Raw genomic sequence first — 22,566 nt, forward strand, 5'->3', positions numbered from 1 at the left:
CTCTCAGTACTACATCTGTTCAAAGGCAAGTAGAGTAATTGCAGGAAAAGTATCGCTCGGTCCCCACAACCCCAGAATGAAGCATGCTCGATATAGATGGAATCTTTGGAACTTTTACCTCCCAAACAAGTCTCTACAGAGCATGTGTGAACTGAGTTTTTCAAAGACTCATAAATTGGGCCAATTTAAACAGTTTTTCCACAGGGACAGCAAAGGTTACATCTGTGACACAAAGACAACCTGCCTGCCAAATCTCCAATGAGCTCTGCTCCAAAACATGGAGATGCTAGAGCTTATAAACAAAATGGTTGTAAGAATTTTTTGAACACGGAGAAAACAATGTACTTTTCTAGCACATGGGTGAGCCATTTTTCTTGAAACTTTCTAAAATGACTCAGCCTGAGGCAGCCACCAAGCAAGGAAAATATCAGCCCAAAAGGTGAAAGTTTCACAAGGTTATAAGGAACTGAAAACTAGATTTTATAATGGGAAGTGTCAGGCAATCTTAAATATAAGTGACATTACCAGCAGTCTATATTTATGGTTATTAATTTGAAATTATTTTTCTCCATTTCTCAGATTATTTCAGCGACGGCTTCGGCTGACATTGCTACAGGTGAGTAAACATATTTCAGTTGTGATTCTGTAATGGATGTTGTTAATGGGCTCTTACACAGCAAACTGTTTGTTGGCAGAATGTTTACTGGAACAGTGACAGAATGTTTAGGAATGCCAAGCTCAGTACATAGATATTTTCTCCAGCCCTATCCTGGGCAACGAGCAGGATTTTTCCATCACATTTGTTTTTCTTGCCACTGTTGATAAGAATTTTTACCCACAGTCACTGCCATCTAGAAATATTTTGTTCAATTTATTTTCCTCATTGACTCTCTTTCTCAAATCTCAACTGAAAATCCCTTTTCTCCCTTGCCTGTAACTTACTTTCGCTCTCTGCTATTTAACTATATTAACACAATTAGCATAAAAGCATGTAATTTTTGTATTACAAATCATGCAGCTATATAGGCGGCAGGATAGAAATGGAAGCCAGCAGTCGCAAGTCATTGACATAAGGTTTTTAAAAAGGCATGCATATTTCAGAAAATTTCAACTTCTGAACACAACTCATACTTACAAGCACTCTCCTTTCAGCTGGTCCCATTCATGATGTTACATGTAGAGTTACAAACAAATTAGGCTTAGTACTAAATACTTCTACAAGGCACTCGACTACTGAAGTGCAGAGTGAGGTAGAGATGCCTTTATAGAATAACTTTGCATTTATAAAAATCTTCATTTGAGTACACTTCTGTGTTTTTTGTCTATTTTTATATTTTGTGGAAATTGTAACTTCAGCCTGCTAAGCTTCTCCACATAATTTCTCCGTGGCATGAATAAAAAGAGGGTACTCCTTTGTACACTGCAATCCTAAATCATCTTGCGGTCACCACTAGTAATTACGGTTCTACAGGCCAGATGATGCCTTGTATGCACCTGGGTTTGCATACGCATATGTGTTTGTACACTTATAGTTGAAGGCATAATTTGGTCTGCAGAACCTCTATTACTGATGATGTATGAGAGGGAAAGTATGCAGGGTTTCTGGCAGACCCCAGGTGAGTTTGCAGAGCTAATACTAGCCATACACCCCCCCACCCAACCTCATACACCCATCTTTTTACATGCAAACTGATCTATTTTTTAAAAAGCTGGTTTTTAGGGTAAGCACTTAGTAAGGTTAGAATACGCAGTATGACAATGAGCTAACATGGACTCATTTAATTTTGTTTGAAATTGACTGTGCCAACCATTTGATTCTTTTATTGACAAATTCAGCATGCCAGTTTCAAATGTATTATCTCTTAGAACAGTGACACTCAGCCTGAGGCTCTCGAGCCACAAGTGGCTCGTTAATGTGTCTCCTGTGGCTCTCTGAAGCACATGATATTAAAACACTGTGATTTAATTATTAACCAGTCTAAGTTATCAAAAGATCAGCATGGTTTTACTATGTTATTAACCAATTAAGTTATCAACTTACACTAACTTATTTGCTGTGAGAATTATATTTATATATGAAACTAAATATTTCCCTTGTCATACTGTTTAAATGTGACTAGTATTACAGTAAATTAAACAATGAATTCACACTACTATTGGGTAATGTTTATTGCTAATTTGGTTCCTGAATCACTGAGGTCTGAGTATCACTGCCTTAGACAATTCTCTCTTCTGAAAGAACCATAACTCATTGTGAGCCAGTTTGAAAGTTATTTGTTTTATCATAGCATTAGGTTGACTAATCACCAAGTATAGGAGGCACCCAGTGGAGAGCTCTTTCAGGGCCTACATGTCCACAGAAACTGGTCATTCATAAATGTTTAATCTCCAGTGCTTTATGTTGCCACTAAAAGCATCCCTTAATAACAAATTTGAACAACAGGATCTGGTAAATAAAGCAGTCTTCTCCAACCTCTCAGGAAGCTATGTTTATTTTAAACTGATAGAAGAACCACCCAAGCTAGAATAAAAAAAAACCAACCATGGGTCTCCATCTCAGCTCCCAGATGTACTAGGGTTTTGTTAATAACTGACAATAGCAGCATTTGGCAGTCCAAAACACAGGACCCCCCCCCCCCCCCCAAAATCACATTTCACTGCTATGAGTTATAGTCTCTGTGTTACCAACTATCACTCATAAGTAGAGCTGCACATTTGTCATGGTGGTAAAAAAAAAAAGTCATCGATAACATGATTCTTCTGTTTGTCACAGATTTTTGTCTGTCTGTCTGACTTTAATAAAGCAGTGTTCCCAAATGGTGGGATGATAGACGATGGAGCAGAAAGAGCCCAGCAACTCAGGGCATCTCCACTTCCCACTCCCAACCTGTGAAAAATGGGGTGGGTCTTCTTTGATCTTCCTCCCTGCAACAGGAGAGGGGCCCAACGTAAGTGCTGGAACTAGGGGTGCTGCCGCACCCCAAGGCTTGAAGTGGTTTTCATTATATACAGGGTTTATAGTTTGGTTCAATGGCTCTCAGCACCTCCACTATACAAATTGTTCCAGCACCCCTGGGCCCCACTGCAGCTGCCCCCTGGGAGAGGGGACAAAGAACCCCAGGAGCTACAGGAGGAGCAGAGGTGAAGGGGGCAGGGGGAAGGGAAGAGAATAACTGACGTGGGGGCAGGCAGATGTTGAGCAGAATTGATGGAGTTCTGGGGGAGAGAGTTGATGTGGAGGCTGGGGGCAGAATTAATTGTTAGGCAGGGGAACAAATATGTGGGGTGAGGTGACAATTAAATACAATATTGGTGTTTGGAGAGAACCTAGAAGTTCTGCAACACCTGGCAACCAGAAAGACCTCTGGCAGCAGGGGCCAAAATTCAGTAAGTTTGGGAGAGCTAGCATTACTGTCTTTCTCACACATGGGGAGTAGGAGAAATTAAAAATTAAGCAAGTAAAAAAAATATAATATAATCTTGTTTGGGGGGAGGGGTCTGATTCATGATTTTTTAACTTTTGGGATTGACAATATTGAGTCTTTGGTTATGTGCTCCCTAGGATCTGAGCTTCCCAGCGTCCTAACGAGAGATGGTCATCAGGTAATATTGTTCCCAGCTTCCACACCCCCCACCTCTCTCTCTCTCTCTCACACACACACACTCTCTCTCTCCCGCCCCCCGGAGTAAACAAACAGAGCCCTATTGCAGGGACTAGTTTCATAAGGGATGCTGATGGTGCGGAAGAGGTCAGCTCCCAGACTACTGCACTGGGCAGCACAGAATGGGGAGGAGGTGGCCAGCCCTCTGTGAAGGAAGAAGGGGTTTGGGACTATTTAGAAAAACTGGACGTACACAAGTCCATGGGGCTGGATGCGTTGCATCCGAGAGTGCTAAAGGAATTGGCGGATGTGATTGCAGAGCCATTGGCCATTATCTTTGAAAACTCATTGCGATCGGGGGAAGTCCCAGAAGACTGGAAAAAGGCTAATGTAGTGCCCATCTTTAAAAAAAGGGAAGAAGGATGATCCTGGGAACTACAGGCTGGTCAGCCTCACCTCAGTCCCCGGAAAAATCATGGAGCATGTCCTCAAGAAATCAATTCTGAAGCACTTAGACGAGAGGAAAGTGATCAGGAACAGTCAGCATGGATTCACCAAGGGAAAGTCATGCCTGACTAATCTAATTGCCTTCTATGATGAGATAACTGGTTCTGTAGATGAAGGAAAAGCAGTGGACGTGTTATTCCTCGACCTTAGCAAAGCTTTTGACACGGTCTCCCACAGTATTCTTGTCAGCAAGTTAAAGAAGTATGGGCTGGATGGATGCACTACAAGGTGGGTAGAAAGTTGGCTAGATTGTCGGGCTCAACGGGTAATGATCAATGGTACTAGTTGGCAGCCGGTATCTAGCGGAGTGCCCCAAGGGTCGGTCCTGGGGCCAGTTTTGTTCAATATCTTCATTAATAATCTGGAGGATGGTGTGGATTGCACTCTCAGCAAGTTTGCGGATGACACTAAACTGGGAGGAGTGGTAGATAGGCTGGAGGGTAGGGATAGGATACAGAGGGGCCTAGACAAATTGGAGGATTGGGCCAAAAGAAATCTGATGAGGTTCAACAAGGACAAGTGCAGAGTCCTGCACTTAGGACGGAAGAATCCAATGCACCGCTACAGACTAGGGACCGAATGGCTAGGCAGCAATTCTGCAGAGAAGGACCTAGGGGTGACAGTGGACAAGAAGCTGGATATGAGTCGACAGTGTGCCCCTGTTGCCAAGAAGGCCAATGGCATTTTGGGGTGTATAAGTAAGGGCATTGCCAGCAGATTGAGGGATGTGATCGTTCCCCTCTATTCGACATTGGTGAGGCCTCATCTGGAGTACTGTGTCCAGTTTTGGGCCCCACACTACAAGAAGGATGTGGAAAAATTGGAGAGAGTCCAGCGAAGGGCAACAAAAATGATTAGGGGACTGGAACACATGAGTTATGAGGAGAGGCTGAGGGAACGGGGATTGTTTAGTCTGCGGAAGAGAAGAATGAGGGGGGATTTGATAGCTGCTTTCAACTACCTGAAAGGGGGTTCCAAAGAGGATGGATCTAGACTATTCTCAGTGATAGCAGATGACAGGACAAGGAGTAATGGTCTCAAGTTGCAGTGGGGGAGGTTTAGGTTGGATATTAGGAAAAACTTTTTCACGAGGAGGGTGATGAAACACTGGAATGCGTTACCTAGGGAGGTGGTGGAATCCCCTTCCTTAGAAGTTTTTAAGGTCAGGCTTGACAAAGCCCTGGATGGGATGATTTAGGTGGGATTGGTCCTGCTCTGGGCAGGGGGTTGGACTAGATGACCTCCAGAGGTCCCTTCCAACCCTGATATTCTATGATTCTATGTGCTGAACCGCAAAGGACCAACACACCATGTCAAACTGGCCTTTCCCCCATCCTTTGTTCATCTTTATTTGGACTGAAAGCACCTCTTGGGAGGAGGAAGTTTGTCATCTTATACTTGTAAGTCTATGAAGCAGCTAGCACACTTTATGACAATATACAAATAAAAAAGATCTGCAAGAGGAACACATCCCCTCATCTCACAATCCCTCTGACTGCATTTTGTAGTGACTGGGAGGACCTTTGATTCCCTGACCATCCTCAACAAAGTATCCTAAAAGTTGTAATCCTGTGAAGAAGACAAGACAACACACCAATTAAAAAAAAAACTGAAAAGAAACTTGCAACCACACCTAAAAACTACAAGAGTACTTCCTAGCAGTGCACTAGAAAACCAGATAATCCATACTAACTGCACAGTATAAAATCGTAATCTGAACCATACAGATAGGAAGCCCTGTGACACAGACTGAGGAACTCATGCTAATTTGAAATTAATATTTATTCAGTTTTTGAGAAAAGAATGAGTAGCAGCATGGCTGCAGCCAGCTTTTAAGTTGTTGATTATGGAATCAAGCTGTGCAATCAGGCAACTCAGGAAGTTTCCATGTCTCCAGCCAGTGGCAGTGAATACTCAAGAAAGGGTGTACACCACTGGACTGTCACTTTGAAATTGAATCAATCAGGCCCACAGGCACCTTCTCAACATGTCCTGTCCCCAGCTTTAGGGTCACCATGGTTCAGTCTCACCCTCAAGATGCTCATGGGGTACATAATCTGATACACAGATAGCAATATAATAGATATTTACATGCATACCACTGTTTGGATATATGCATATGAGCACATGGGTTTGAAAAATCTCATGCCATCTTCTAGAAAGCATACACAATTTATAAATAGCACTCAGTGCTTAACACTTCTAAAGTGAGTCTTCCAACCAAAATCCCATCAGAATATCAGAATTCATTCACCAAAATCAGCAATAGTGCTTTCACAGAAACTTCCTGGGAAAACAACTTAAAAATGCCTTAGTATTTTATCAGATTGTTATAACTAATTTTTGTCTGTACAGTAGACCAGGTTTAATTGTGCTGTAGTTGTGAAAATAATGCAAGTCTCGTGTTGTTCCTCCAAACAAAAGACAGATGACAGATTATTACTTACAGAGTAATTTATATTCCTAGACCTAAGCGCCAATCGTACCCATTTTTCCATGTGGATACAAGATCAGGGGCTAAAACAAGACACATACACAGGGATAATAAGAGAAAGTAACAGTACAGGTAAGGGTGGGAAGCATTCATAATATAAGTGGGCTTTAAGGAGAGATTTGGAAGAGTAGAAAGGGAGCACTTTGTGGACAAGATCTACTGTAACTCTTTGACAAGGTAGTTGACTAAAGCGTCCATTCGGTGGGCATCAGTCTGCCATTTTATATTTTTACTACACCCTGCCGTTCAGTAACATTCGTAACTTAGGCCTCATTCCTGCAATGAGCTGTGAGACAAGCCTTGTAAAGACTAACCAAAAAGATCTGCAAGTACTTTACAAAAGGTAAAATAGATACATTTTCCTTCCTGTAATTTGAAGTCAAAGCACTTACTCAAATCTTTCAAGAGATGCTAAGCACTGCAAAGTTGTGAAAAAATGTTTCTCAAATTTAAAACAGAGGTCAATGGGAATTACACCAGGTATTTGATCTTTATTTAACGTTGCACACAGAGCAACTAAACACTTCAAAAAAAACTAGGGAATTAAAAATCTGAAATAAAATTAGCATAAAAAAGAGAGCTGTATTTTATGTTTTGAGATTATACAGTAGGATAACAGCTGTTCATTAATTCATTTCCCCCTGAAATTTATCAAGCAAGAAGTGTTACATTGTTTCCATTTCAGCTTGCTATATTATCTTTCAATGTTGTATTTGATTAAACTTGTGTAATCAGATACCTGTGTATTCAGACAGCTGATCACTCTCACAACAGCTATTGGGTCCCCAACATGGGCTGCAAGCAGATCTATGCATTCTCTCTCTTGCACATCCACAGAGTGCCCCTGAAGAGCACAAGGGTCTACCTGCACAGGACTACTTGCAGGATGAGGGTCATAGTCTTCAGATTATGCAATAGGTAAACAAACATGGAGAACCTACAGATATTATATTAATAAAGATATAATAAGAAATAAATATATGGACAGGGCTGACATTAAATATAAACAAAGGAAACAGCCTCTTGCTGCTCTACATGCCACAATAGCACCGACTCATGGGCTGGCCTTGTCACCTCCTATAGCTGGTCAAGGGGGAAACATCTCCTGGTCTAACTTTCCATACACACATACTACTAGTTTAGAGCAATGTATTTACTTGGGATCATGGGATATCATGAGTTCAACATTATATGGAGGCAGATTAAAACATACTAAGAGATTTAATTATACATGTGATAAGAAATTGTACTCTAGTCAGCCAAGAAAGTGTCGTAGGTCCTGCTCCTGTTATCGACTGTGCGTGGATGCAGCCTGGTCCTCACATGGAGCCTGGCTGACTGCCATGTGAATCCATACAGGTATGGGCACCTGCAGTCCATTGCAATTGGGGCCATAATGAATATTTTAATAGATGGCTAAAAATTTTTGGCTAATAGACTTGGTGAGGCTTTTCTTTTCAATTGCCTCTAAGTACAGGGATTTGTTTGTTTGTGTAGGGGTTGCTTTTTGTGGGTTTTTTTTTTAAACCAGGTTGTAACTTTTGGTTTCTGCCAACATGGCTTGGAATTTATATGTACTATCTTTCTTTTTCAATTTTACAAAACAATAAGAGCAAGAGGGGAAGAAAGTATGAAAAAAATCCAATGATTTTCTTATCCCAGGGAGCAATTATTATTTGTTATTAGCACCTAGGAGGCTCTGTCATGATTCAGAACCCTATTGTGCTTGCTGCTGTACAAACACAGAACAGTCCCTGCCCCCCCGCAACCCCATACAATCTAAATAAGATTGTAAAATTACAATTTAATTTTAAAGGCAGGGTTTATTAATTCCCACTATGCTCACCTGAGGAGCTTTTCTAGAAGATTCACAGGCATATACCTCCCCTCCCCCGAAAAATAAAAAACACCTTAAATCAAAACGAAAAAGCAAACATACTAGTATAACTCAGAACCCTGGCTTATTTAACTCCCGTTCTCGAGAAAGACTGCAACACAGAACACATGGACTGTACTCACACTCACAGGAGGCAGCTGACCAATTTGCCCCCAGCCCTGGGAATCTACAGCCCTTTTTGGGGAAGGAGGGAGAGCAGCCAATTCCATATTCACAAGTGGGGTGGAGAGGAAAAAGCGGAAAGAGCCCCATAGGTAAGGTTTCAGAGTAGCAGCCGTGTTAGTCTGTATTCGCAAAAAGAAAAGGAGTACTTGTGGCACCTTAGAGACTAACAAATTTATTTGAGCATAAGCTTTCATGAGCTAAATAGGTAAGGGTAGCTCTGTTCCCTCCCCCCCCCCCATGAAAAATGGTTCAGTCTGCTTTCTGCTCCTCTCAGTATCCTACAGAACTACCTTCCTCCTGCTGCCCCCAGTCCTGGGAAGGAAAAGTCCGGGGTGAGTAATCCTGAAGTTATCACCCCAGACCTATGAAAAGGACCCCACTGTAGCTGCCCTATTACACCTGGAAGATGAGGACGAAAAACCCCTAGAGCTGTAAGATGAGCAGAGGAGCAAGGGGGAGATATGGGGATGGCAGAATTGATGTGAGGTTTGGGGGAAGTACAGAATTACCTAATTAGAATGTTTCGGGAGAAGCTTAGAAGATCAACCCCATCAGGCAGCATTTTATACAAATCTTTGTAATTTGATCTCTGTTGGGTCCTCCAGTGGAGGGCTAAAATCACTCTACTTTACAAGCCTGTAAGGTCACACAATATTTGATGTTTTGTAAAGGTTTTCAGAAGGCCTATCTCAACGCTTATTTAACTGTTTTCTATTATCCTTTCTTCTGGCTATTTCAGTGCTAAAATTGTTATACAAGCCTTGAGTACCTCTTTATATTAGTTCTGTTCCTTAGGGATTTACTTTAAAAAAAAATCTTGGCAAGATATGGGGAATGGAACATTGGCTTGTCAGAAAAGGTGATTGGGAGCCAGGATTCTTGGCCAGATCTGAGGCTGACTTGCTGTGTGACTTAGCGTATGTCTTAAGATGGCTGGATCTCAGTTAACCCATCTGTAAAACAATTACCCTGTAATATACCTCATGGGTTTGAGGCTTAACATTTGTAAAGCGCTTTGAGATCCTCTGATGAAAAGTGCAAAGAGAAATGTTTCTAAAATGCAGCAAAAGTGAATTTAAACTCTCAATTAAGATTTAAGATATTCTTTATGTTCATCAGATGAAGAAAATGGTGCACTATTGTGCAGGCTAACATAAGCTTCTAGCTGAAATTTGGTCTGAATATTTTGCATAACGTTATGAAGAAATGCCAAAGTACTCTACATTCTCTCACAGTTGACCTAGAATGTTTTTTCATTGATTGGTAGTAGCAAGAAGTAATTTATTATGAGCAAGTGCAAAATTGATTTATCTTTATGGAACAGGCGCAGAACTGGACATCCTTGCCTAGTTTACTATTCAAGTATGCCCTTCATTACTGAAACCCTATGCTCTGGATCTGATAGGAATACTTCATCTGTAAAAATTCCTATAAATAGTTCTCTCTCATACCCACTGTGGCATTTTATAGAAACGTGCAGGTATTTTTTAAAACTTTAGTTCTCTTAGGCAATTTTTTTGGTTATAAATCGATTGAAAATGAGCTTTGCTTTCACTATATTAACTAGGTTTAATTGTGATCAGAAAGGACTTTTAGTGATGTTCTCCCAGCAAGAAAATTGTTTTTGATAAGAGTTAGCAAACACCATAAACTGTAAAGCCGGTTTGGAGGGAGGTGGTTATAAAAAGCATTGGGAAAAGTTTTTAAATTTTCAAAACCGTTTGTTTTCTACTTTTTTCTAGTGAGAATTTTTGGCAGAAGATTTTAAAAATATATTTGCCTCTGCTTTTCTACTCAAATTATTTGAAAATCAGCTCCATTGGAACCACTCTGTAAGGGACTCCCCATCTTATTGCTGACTCTAGAAGCCACTTTAAAGGGGATTTCTTCAGTGGAGATGGAGTGCAAGTTTAATGCAGCCCTCTGCCAAAGCTTGCTCAAAGGAAATATAACATATTTGTCCCTCTGGCGTTACAATCTATGGGGACTTCTGAAACTATGGAAGGCCCTCTATGGATGTGAGGATTAAGGTTTGTGCCACAAAGGCAACAGACTTCTCTCTGGCCCCCTTTATGGGTGGGAAGGGTAGATCTGACTGTGAAGAAACCTCCATCCATATGGATCGCAGGGATAAGCTCCCCCTTAGTTTATTTGTCTGTCTGTACTTCATTGAAGTGTCCTTTTCATTTGTCTGCCAGGATTTACTAGAGAAGATTAGAGACAGTCTATGATGGGATGTACTAGGCCCAGAGACCCTTTGCTGAACCAGGAAATGAGCAATAGAGAAGTCCTCCAAGCAGGCTAGAGTGGTTGCAGGGAACACAGCCAATGAGAGAGGCTGCAGGGAGCAACCAAATCAGGGCCCAGGAGGGCTACATAAAAAGAAGCTGAAGTGCCAGAGACAGTTAATTCCTTGCTGGAGCTACAGAAGTGCAGATGGTGCTCTTGACTGGTCAAAGGGAACTGCAGCACCAAAGACAGCTCAGTGCTAGCAGGGACTGGGGAAGAGCTCCTGGCTGGATGCTGGGCCTGAACACAGCAGACCCCTGTCCTAAGGCTGGGGAAGTATCCCAGGGAACTGAAGGCAATTTAGTTAAAGGGACACAGTGCCATGTGGCTACTATCTTAGGATCCCTGGGCTGGGACCTGGAGTAGTGGGCCGTCCTGGGTTCTCAAGTGGCCTATGATCAGACAGCAATAAATACCCAGGAAGCGGAACTGACCTGTTAAGAGGCCCATCTGCAGAACTGGGTCTAGAATAGATCAACAAGGCAAAATTATTGCCTCCTGGGAAAAGGCCCTGGGGGTATGGCCTGATACCAGGGCCAGGACGGTTTAAAGACCACAGACACACCTGACCAGAAGGGGTGCTTGTGAGGGGTGGATGCCACTCCATTCTAGTCATAAAGTGAAGAGGAAGGAGAATGCACAAACTTTTGAAAAATGTCTCTGTTCTTCTGTAGGATTTTCTAATGAAAGTCAGTGCTTTAATCAATGAAAACACCTCCTGGTTAGAAAGAGGAAGCCCTTTTTGTTACTGCTAAGATTTTTAAAAAAATTTTTTAGCAGTTTTTCTCTCTTTATTTCTGGAACACCTACTGTATGTGGGCCCAAAGAAAATGGTATTGTCTAACTTCCCTAAATTAGGGAAGATTAATGTAATGTGATTACTCTTAGGAAACTATCCCCATCAGAAGCAAGTGAATTTGACAAAGCCAAGAGCACAAGGGAGTATGAAAAAAGTCACCCAATTAAGATTAAAATCAATAACAGAATAAGTTACTCATTAATTAAGAAATCTGGTACATGACAGTACAGTTCTAGAAGAGGGGATATAAAACTGCTGCTGATCCTCAAATTCTGGATATGTGGGAACTTAATAATTTTAAGTGTGCTCTCATTAATCCTATGGCAGGGTGATAGTCTCCTTGTTTCTTTGGCCCAGTAGGAGCTGGAAGATCGAGAGAGCTCTCCAGGCTAGACAGACTTGCACTAGTGTGGCTCAAACTAAACTCCCAAAATAGCAATGTGGACGTTGTGAGTGCCGACGCACTAGGTGTGAGATCCCAAGCGGCAATCTCCACACTGCTATTTTTAGCATGCTAGTTCAACCCTGCTAGTGTGAGTCTGTTTACCTGGACTGAGAGGCTTGTTCCCAGCTGCAGAATAGACTTACCCATAGTTCCTGTAATCTCCAAATTTCTGGAGGAACAGGAGTGCACTTCAAGGTGCCTTTTGTTTCTAGTCCCACTGCCCAACCGGGATGTTAAGCAGTTTGAAACTGCTTCAGGTTCTGTAAAAACACAGAGCACTAACTGGTTGCTCATGTTGAAGGCTAGCCCTACCCACTTTTATTGTCTTGGAAGTTAGTAATGTTTAGGGTTCAATCACTTTTGTCATCATACCCAAGTCTCATCTTTTTCTTAATTTACTTACATCTAAAAGCATTAGCCAATTCACTCTTAATTATGTTCCTTATTTTCTGTTTCAAAACTTGGGGTGTCTTGTCTGTATATATTCCACTCTGAGCAGAGGCTAGGAGGAAAAATAAAGTGAAGAGCAGCTACAACTGACTGGACTTTCAGGGATGCCATAGCGTAAAGCCAATGGATGTTGCAAACCAGACCTAATTTGGGTGGGCGGGGGCTCATACACTGTCCTGAGCCTTGGGTTGCAAGAGGCTTTCAGGTGCTTCTTGTTTTGCATGTAAAAACATAAAAGGAACAAGGTTTCTTTTAAAAGGGGAGTTCTGGGATCAAGGTTTATACATAAGATCTCCTAAAATTATCCAGAATATCCCTTGAGTTTGGAACCTCAAGAAGAACAAATTTATGTGGAAACCTAAGTTGCTTCTGAACTTAGCTGAGGGTAAAACTGTGTTGGAAACCCTTAAGCAACACTTTTTGGTACTGCCTATTTTAAGATTCTAATCAAAATCCTTTTTTCTGCTGTAAAAGCTATTTAGTAAAAACCCCTTTCGATGCTTTAAAATCTCTTTCTGGAGTTGGACACTTGTTTCAGTCAATATAGGAATACAAATCCCCTTTTCATGTTTTCCCTTACCCTCAATATCTTCATTCCCCTTGTAATCCACTACAGTACAAAATGATCAGTAGCAGCTGGTGCAGTTAGAGCTAATGCACCAATAACAGGTCTGATGAGCAACATTATTCTGCTGTTTGGAATAACACATTCTACCCCCAGGAAACGGTTTTAAGGAATATGCTACTTAAATCTCTGTTAATTGCCTGTGTAGATATGCAAATAACTACCTTTCATCTCCAATGTGTAGCCTTCAAGGAAAGTGTGTTTACTAAATGAGAGAAGTTTGTGTAGCCAATTACAAATTTAAAATATATAGTCCCAAAAGGAATGAGAGACATCATCCATCTATGCCAGCTAAAACATATTTGACCTTGAGCTAAGAACTTCATTTATTCATGACTTAGAAAGACTTGAATTTTCCCCACTGCCTTTTTTTTTAGTGGAGAAGAATACTTTATACAGAGCCTGATTAAAAATCTATTTAAGTCGGTGGAAAGACTCTCCATTGACTTCAGTGGACTTTGGATCAGGCCTACAATTACTAAGTATGTGTTCTGGTTGCTCTGGCAGGAACATCAATCTATCATGAGATGGAAAGCTTTCAGACATTGACTTAAAAATGCTACTTTGTGTAACATGTAACATCTAAGATTACCATAACTGAAAACAGATTATAGAAAATGTTTTGTATTTTTTCAACTTGTTTATTTTGTACATATTACAAAATATGCTCTCAAGTCTGTTTCATTCTTTCGTCCAATGGCTTTGTGTAGGTCTTTCACATGGAAACAGGGAAGAGGAAGAAAACTTCAGGACATGCATAGTACGTGAAACTATTTTGAATTTTTGTGTATGGAAATTGACTAGGTATCAAGCTCCCTATCTTCTTCCAACATACTCACGTGCCCCAAATGGCAGACAGTACCTGATACATAGACTTAAATTGTATATATTGTAAATTTTCATATACTTAATATGCTACAAGAGTGGCTGTAAACACAAGGGAAGCTGAAAAAATCTGACAAATAACTGTGCCTATAATATGCTCTAAAATAGGAATTTAATGCATTCTTGTTGGTTTCTTGCTTATGTCTACCCCCTAGCCATTCCACCCCCAAGTTTACTATAACAGGTTAACTGATGCAAAATTTTACTTGACGTTTTAGCGTGTTATGATTTCAGGGACTGTGACTACAAATTTATCCTCTTGATAAGTGATCAGTTTTGCATATCTACAACAAAAATGCCATTTCTGTTAGTGTTACAATAGATCTTCTGTGTCTTCTTATGGGAGACTGGAAATCAGAATTCTTGGGTCCTATGAAGAGTCTGCCGCTGCCTTATTGTGATCTCAACTTTTCTGACTCACCTGTAAAAACAGGTATTGTGCTTCCCTCACAAGGGGCATAGTGAAACTTAAATTTGTCAAACAGCACAAACTAAAGCAAGTGTGTGTGTGTTTATATGCATCATCATTGTGAAGGGGCATGCCCTCCCACTGGCATGGAGGAGTCTGATGAGCTCCTCTGGGCTGGTGCTGAGCTAATGAGGTGCAACTGCACAGCTTGTTCCTCCTGGAGGAGGCAGGGCTTAAACAGGGAAGGGATGGTGACTAGAAAGAAGGCTATTCCATGCAGAGTCAGCTGGTTACAGAGGCAGGCCAGTCAAGGAAGAGAGAGCCATTGAACGCATCGCTTCCAGAGCTGCCCTGGCTGACAGGAAGAGGGTTGGGAGGCAAACCCCATGAAGGGGCAATAGAAGATCCCATGAAGCCCTATCCATGGGCTGTCTGAGAGGTTGACCCCTGTTCCACCAAGACTCTCCTCTCTTGCAACGGGAAGGGAGGAAGAAGAACCAGCCCTCTTCCAGGGAGGGTGTGCCGCAGAGAACTCCCCTCCCCCAAATGAGGCCACTGGGGGAATAGAAGGTAAATTAAGGACAGTGGGACATAGGGGGGATCTAGGGAGTCTCACCCCCCCCCATACACTCCTTTAACCTTTATCATAAAAGGATTATTATTACATGTGATCATATTCTTTATTTTCTAAGAATTTAACTGCTCGTTCTCTCCCTTCCTTAAGATAAAGTTTAAAACTTTCAAAAGGTGTTTTTTGCATTGACACCATTTAGGTGCACAGATCTCCCAATTCCTATGCTTAATTCAGGGTTGCATTACACACACAGGTATGTGCATGCACATTGGGTGATTGTATACCCACATTTGGTGTGCAGGCACACACACTTTGAAAAATGTCAGCGTACTCTATGAAGCTAAAAAAACTAAATTAATTTTAACTCATAATGTTCATTCAAACAAACTGCTCTCCCTGTGCTGCAATGAACTGTGATCGTGGAGTCTGAAAAATCTCATGAACCAGCTTCTTGGAGCTCAGAGATGTATAATCATTTGCCTGGTTGTCTCAATCTGCATCCCAAGCCTTAATATGCCCATTAGACTGTCACTGAAGAGTGCGTCTACAAGAAATCCCTGTCAAACATGCTAGTAAGCTCAAGTGCAGAAGCCAACAGAACTCTTACTGCTTTATATTAAGAAGAAGAAGGACTAGAATTAGCAGAGCCAGATGAGCAGTTAGGCCAGCAGATCACTAACCTAGGATAGAAAAAAGTAAAGAGCCTTGGCTTGGTATTATAAGGGGAACAGTAGCACCTCCTATATTAAAGTTTACAAATAAGTTCCATTTTATAGACTTCAAACCATTTTTAAAAAGAACTTTAACATCTCTAAGGTTTTCAGCAGTACTCTGAAATTTGGCAGGCGGTAGTCCTGGGGTAAGAGAGATGTCTTATGTTTTCCCTATGAAAATCCATTGTGATGTGGCTGAGTTCTACATTGTCAAAAATCACTATTTGCATGATGCATTACGATCATTAAAAATCTCTCAAGATTCTGCCCTCACTGAGTATGCTTTGCTGACAGCAGTGGAATGATGAGACTCCGATATTCCATTCCGGCTCTGGTGGGTGCTATGCTGTAGTGGGCAAAGACTCTTATCTGTTCCCCCTGGGCCTTGACTGCTTTTACTCCATCCCCTCCAGCGTGTCCCTGTCTCTTTCCCATCTGTGGCTCTTTGTCCCATTCCCCTTACTTACACAGGCCCAGTCTACACCCCAAAGGCTTCTTTCCCAGTTAGTCTCAGTTCCCCTTTCCCGGCTCCTCATTTGATCTGTCTTCCCTTCCCTTATAAGCAACTGAAAACAGGGATTTATAATGGGAGGTGTTGGGCAACCTTAATTATAGGTTGTGCTGCCAGCCCTGGCAAGAGTACTGGAAAAGTCACTTAAGAAAATTTTGGTTTAGGTGGCCCCTAGCTGTGTGTGCCTTATATTCTGGGTGCCCTGCTTGTGATTCCTTAGTCCTGATTTTCTGAAGCAACTGGGCACGCTCAGTGACAACCAGAGGAAATGAAAGCTGTGGGTCCTCAGCCTCTGATAGTAAGGAAATGTAGTCTTGTTGATGAATTTTTAGGAAACTGTATTGATTTGTTATGGCAAAATGCCATAACTATTAATATATATTAAGGTCAGAAGGAACCATTATCATCATCTAATCTGACCTCCTGCACAATGCAGGCCACAGAATCTCACCCACCCACTCCTGCGATAAATCTCTCACCTATGTTTGAGTTATTGAAGTCCTCAAATCATGGTTTAAAGACTTCAAGGAGGAGAGAATCCTCCAGCAAGTGACCCGTGCCCCATGCTAAAGAGGAAGGCGAAAAACCTCCAGGGCCTCTTCCAATGTGCCCTGGAGGAAAATTCCTTCCCAACCCCAAATATGGCAATCAGCTGAACCCTGAGCATATGGGCAAGATTCACCAGCCAGATAACCAGGAAAGAATTCTCTGTAGTAACTCGGATCCCACCCCATTGAACATCCCATCACAGGCCATTGGGCCTATTTACCATGCATATTTAAAGATCAATTAATTGCCAAAATCATATTATCCCATCATACTATCTCCTCCATGAACGTATCAAGTTTAATCTTAAAGCCAGATAGATCTTTTGCCCCCACTGCTTCCCTTGGAAGGTTATTCCAAAACATGTGAGTGTTTTTCTTTTCTCACAAAAACTGATCGTTGCTCTCTCATTAGTTCCTGTGTCTATTAACTCTTATGTTTATAAAGGTTCCAGTGGAAAGAAAACTTGGAGAATTTTAGGAACATAGCCAGCATCACATAATTCCAGATGTATATGGGAAAGGGTTACATTGTTTAAGAGCTTGTCTTCATTGCAACAGTTAACTTGAGTTACTCCACTTCAGTTAGCCTAGCTTGAGTGAGAGTAGACATAGTTTGTGACAACACTCCTTCTAAACATGGTATGTCTTCAGTGCACAGTTAACCCAGGTGTTTGGCAACCCAGTCTGTCTAGCTGCATGTGAGTTGTCAAGGTTCCTGCCCCACTCTGAACTCTAGGGTACAGATGTGGGAACCTGCATGAAAGACCCCCTAAATATATTCTTACAAGCTTAGGTTAAAAACTTCCCCAAGGTACAAACTTTGCCTTGTCCTTGAACAGTATGCTGCCACCACCAAGCGTTTTAAACAAAGAGCAGGGAAAGAGACCACTTGGAGACGTCTTCCCCCAAAATATCCCCCCCCCAAGCCCTAAACCCCCTTTCCTGGAGAAGGCTTGATAATAATACTCACCAATTGGTACAGGTGAACCCAGACCCAAACCCTTGGATCTTAAGAACAATGAAAAAGCAATCAGGTTCTTAAAAGAAGAATTTTAATTAAAGAAAAGGTAAAAGAATCACCTCTGTAAAATCAGGATGGTAACTACCTTACAGGGTGATCAGATTCAAAACATAAAGAATCCCTCTAGGCAAAACCTTAAGTTACAAAAAGACACAAAAACAGGAATATACATTCCCTCCAGCACAGCTTATTTTACAAGTCATTAAACAAAAGAAAATCAAATGCATTTTCTAGCTAGATTACTTACTACCTTTACAGGAATTGTAAGGCTTGCGTTCCCGATCTGTTCCTGGCAAAAGCATCACACAGACAAACCAAACCCTTTGTCCCCTCTCTCCAGATATGAAAGAATCTTGTCCCCTCATTGGCTATTTTGGGTCAGGTGCCAGCAAGGTTACCTTAGCTTCTTAACCCTTTACAGGGGAAAGGATTTTGCTTCTGGCCAGGAGGGATTTTATAGCACTGTTGTCATAAAGGGAAGGGTAACCACCTTTCTATATACAGAACTATAAAAATCCCTCCTGGCCAGAGGCAAAATCCTTTCCCCTGTAAAGGGTTAAGAAGCTAAGATAAACTCTCTGGCACCTGACCAAAATGACCAATGAGGAGACAAGATACTTTCAAAGCTGGAGGTGAGGGGAACAAAGGCTCAGTCTGTCTGTGTGATGCTTTTGCCGGGAACAGATCAGGAATGCTCTTCAGAACTTCTGTTAAGTTAGTAAGTAATCTAGAAATGCATTAGAGTTTCTTTTGTTTAATGGCTGGTAAAATAGCTGTGCTGAATGGAATGTATATTCCTGTTTTTGTGTCTTTTTGTAACTTAAGGTTTTGCCTAGAGGGATTCTCCATGTTTTGAATCTGATTACCCTGTAAGGTAGTTACCATCCTGATTTTACAGAGGTGATTCTTTTTCTTTAATTAAAATTCTTCTTTTAAGATCCTGATTGATTTTTCATTGTTCTTAAGATCCAAGGGTTTGGGTCTGTGTTCCCGTATGCAAATTGGTGAGGATTTTTATCAAGCCTTCCCCAGGAAAGGGGGTGTAGGGCTTGAGGGGATATTTTGGGGGAAGACGTCTCCAAGTGGACTCTTTCCCTGTTCTTTGTTTAACACGCTTGGTAGTGGCAGCATAGGGTTCAAGGACAAGGCAAAGTTTGTACCTTGGGGAAGTTTTTAACCTAAGCTGGTAAGAATAAGCTTAGGGGGTCTTCCATGCAGTCCCCACATCTGTACCCTAGAGTTCAGAGTCGGGAAGGAACCTTGACAACTGTATACAGAAAGGTGGTTACCCTTCCCTTTATTTTTATAAATAAAATCACAGATAGCCAGTGTTTCACCCTGTGATTTCTTCCTGGGGCTCTAGGAGAAAACAGAGTTAATAAGACAAATGCATCTCTAAATATACTACTAACTGTATAAAGGACTTACAATATTTTCCACATCTCAAGGACGATTTTAACCAGTTGATTCGGGGAAACTTTCACGGGAGAGTGCATCAGCCACTTTGTTAGAAGCTCCTGAAATGTGTTGTATGTCGAAATCAAAATCTTGGAGAGCTAAACTCCACTGAATACGGTTTTTGTTATTTCCCTTTGCGGTATGAAGCCACTATAGAGCAGCATTGTCGGTTTGCAAGTGGAAACACCGTCCCCAAACGTATGGACGTAGCTTTTCCAGAGCATAGACAATGGTATAACATTCCTTTTCACTGATTGACCAGTGGCTTTCCCTCTCAGACAGCTTCTTGCTGAGAAACCCGACAGCATGGAACTCTTGATTCGGTCCTTCCTGCATTAAGACTGCTCCCACACCACGCTCGGACACATCTGTGGTTACTAGGAACAGTTTGTCAAAGTCTGGGGCCCTTAGCACAGGATCAGACATGAGTGTTGCTGTAAGCTGGTTAAAGGCCTTCTGACACTCTTCAGTCCACTGAACTGCATTTGGCTATTTCTTTTTGGTTAGGTCTGTCAGTGGGGTGGCGATTTGGCTGTATTATCTGGCCAAGCCTAAGAAGGATTGGACCTATTTCTTTGACTTTGGGACAGGCCACTTTTGGATAGCATCCACTTTGGCCTGTGGGGGGTTGATAGTTCCTGACCTACCTGGGTCCAAGGTAAGTCACTCTGTTTAGGCCTATTTGACACTTCTTAGCCTTAACAGTTAGTCCTGTCTCCCTTATGCGCTCAAAGACTTTTTGTAGACGTTACAGGTGTTCTGGCCAGGAATCCGAAAATATGGCCACATCGTCAAGGTAGGTGACTACATATTCTCCCAATCCCTCTAGGAGACCATCTACAAGTTTTTGGAAGGTGGCGGGTGCATTCTGCAGCCCGAAAGGGAGCACATTAAATTCATACAGCCCGACATGTGTGATGAAGGCTGACCTTTCCTTGGTGGATTCATTTCAGTACCCCTTGGTTAAGTCCAAGGTAGAGATGAACTGGGCCCATCCCAGTTTCTCCAATAGTTCATCTGTGCGTGGCATTAGATAGTTGTCTGGGCGAGTTACAATCAACCCAGTCTGCCTAGCTGCATGTGAGTGCCCCACAGCAGCCCTTACCCCCCCAACCTGTGTTCCTACTGTTTCTGCACTTACCAGTGTGGATGTGGGTTTGTGCTGAAATGCAGTAGGATTTTTTCCCAATCAGTTGTGTCAACTGTGGGAGAACGTCTGTCCTCTGGAAGGGGGAGGGTATTGTGGGAAGGGCATTGCATTTTGCTTGTCTCCTCACTTCAAAATAGCTGGGGTTCCAGTCTGAGTTAAACCAGAGGCTGAGTTCTAACCTATACCCACAGCTGGATAAACAGGCTCAGATTTAAATTGCCTCCAAACCCTGATCAAAGGCTTTTTCTATGTAGAAAGTTCAGGGTTGGGTAAAACCTTGGGTAAAAGCCCAGGTTAACTGTGCAGTGAAGGCATACACTGCACAGTGATTGGATTAGCCTGAGGCCTTGATGAGTTGTGCTAATTTGAGCTGTAGCCTGTCTACATCCCACTGCATTACTAACTTGAACTCAGCAGCACTCAAGGATCAACCCATACTAGGCTGCTTAACTCAAGCTGGGAGACTTCTGTGTCACAGGAGTTGGGTTAGGGGCAACACTGTAGCTGTACCTCAAGCACTTAGCTCCATCTGTAGTGAATTTGAAGATTACGGATGTGCATCAAAACACAAGATGTAATGATCTCTCTCTCTTAGTTAAAAGGAAAGAAAGCAAAGCACTTCCGGAAAGGAAGTGGGGCAGGATTCTTAATCAGCAAATTGAGATTTTGTTGAATTAATAAATCAAAATTCAGAATGTCAGGATGTAGCTGAATTTAATAATAAGATTAATGGAGTCCTTATAGATTGTTTTGATATTAAACCCCACTAGCTGAGATAAATAAGAAATTGAAAATGTGGCTTCCCTGTTGGAACAACACATGAATAAAGGCTGAAATAAAGAAGCAAGGCTTCTCAAAGGTGGAAGGCTACAGTGAGGTTTATACATACTGTGCTATAAGGTGATAATAGGTGATGTACTTCTGTTTAAAAATGGACTAATACAAATTTTATTTCCTTCAAAAATCAATCAGTTTTGTGCAAACAAGCTTAAAGATGCAAATTTGATCTGCTAAAACCCAGTCTCCAGTAGTGGAGGAGAAGTCAATGTACAGTGCCAATCCTTGGGTTATGCTGAAAGGAAATAGCTGAATTGTTTTAATCTTAATTTAGCTGAAAGGTTTGTATTTCAAAATATTTCTTTGGGAGCAAGAGGAGAAGGAAGACATGACTGACATTTCAGATCAGGAAGTCATTAAAAAAAATTATATAATTGGAAATGGCTTTTGCTTATCCATTTTATATAATAAATGCCTAAGAGACAGGTCTAATTTGCAAAAATAAGCATATGCTTTTATTGCTGCCTGCCAGGAATGAGGGGCTGCAGCTGCACCGGCCCAGTTGTCAGGCAGCCAATCAGCACAGCTGGGCCACAGTAGAACCCATCTGGTTGGCTAAGGCAGTCAAGTGTTTGCTCTTAAGCCCAGTACATCAGCAGCTGCTCAATACATATGCCTGCGGATTCTGTCTACCTGTGTTTGTCTCACTCCTTCACTGCTCCAGCCAAGACACTGCCCTGCACGCAGTCTTGTTCCAGTTCTTTCCCAGCCTTGTTCCTGTCTTCCCTGACTCCAGGTAATCTGGTTCTTATCCTCAGCTTGGATTTGTGACCTCAGTCTCCATTCCTTGGCTCTGGGATTTAGACTGACTTTTGGCTTTGATACTTGGCACTGACCACTAGGCCTGACTCCTGCTCTGACCACTAAATCTGACACTGCCTGACTTCAATCGGCATAACTCATGAAGTATGTGAACAAGTGAGGAAATGAGTATGTTCTCATGTATTTACACAAGTTATGCACACATTGTTCATTGTTCTCAGAAGATAAGATTTTTCTTTTCATTATTTACATTTATGTTCTCTTTAGGGTTGGCAGAATTTGATATAATTCATAGATATTAAGGTCAGAAGGGACCATTGTGATCATCTAGTCTGATCTCCTGTACAATGCAGGCCACAGAATCTCACCCACCCACTCCTGCCATAAACATCTCACCTATGTCTGAGCTATTGAAGTCCTCAAAT

At 41.7% G+C, this 22,566-nt stretch overlaps 1 long non-coding RNA gene across 1 annotated transcript in view; it reads right to left on the reverse strand.

Moving 5' to 3' along the window:
- The window catches only part of LOC122466126, a 52,630-nt gene extending 34,356 nt beyond the window's left edge, over positions 1-18,274 (reverse strand). Inside the window, exon 1 of the long non-coding RNA XR_006291412.1 lies at positions 18,185-18,274. This is a non-coding gene — a long non-coding RNA (uncharacterized LOC122466126). The remainder of the gene's footprint in view (positions 1-18,184) is intronic.
- Positions 18,275-22,566: the final 4,292 nt, after the last annotated feature.

Source organism: Chelonia mydas, chromosome 6 (genome assembly GCF_015237465.2).
Source record: "Chelonia mydas isolate rCheMyd1 chromosome 6, rCheMyd1.pri.v2, whole genome shotgun sequence".
NCBI classification, from domain to species: domain Eukaryota; kingdom Metazoa; phylum Chordata; order Testudines; family Cheloniidae; genus Chelonia; species Chelonia mydas.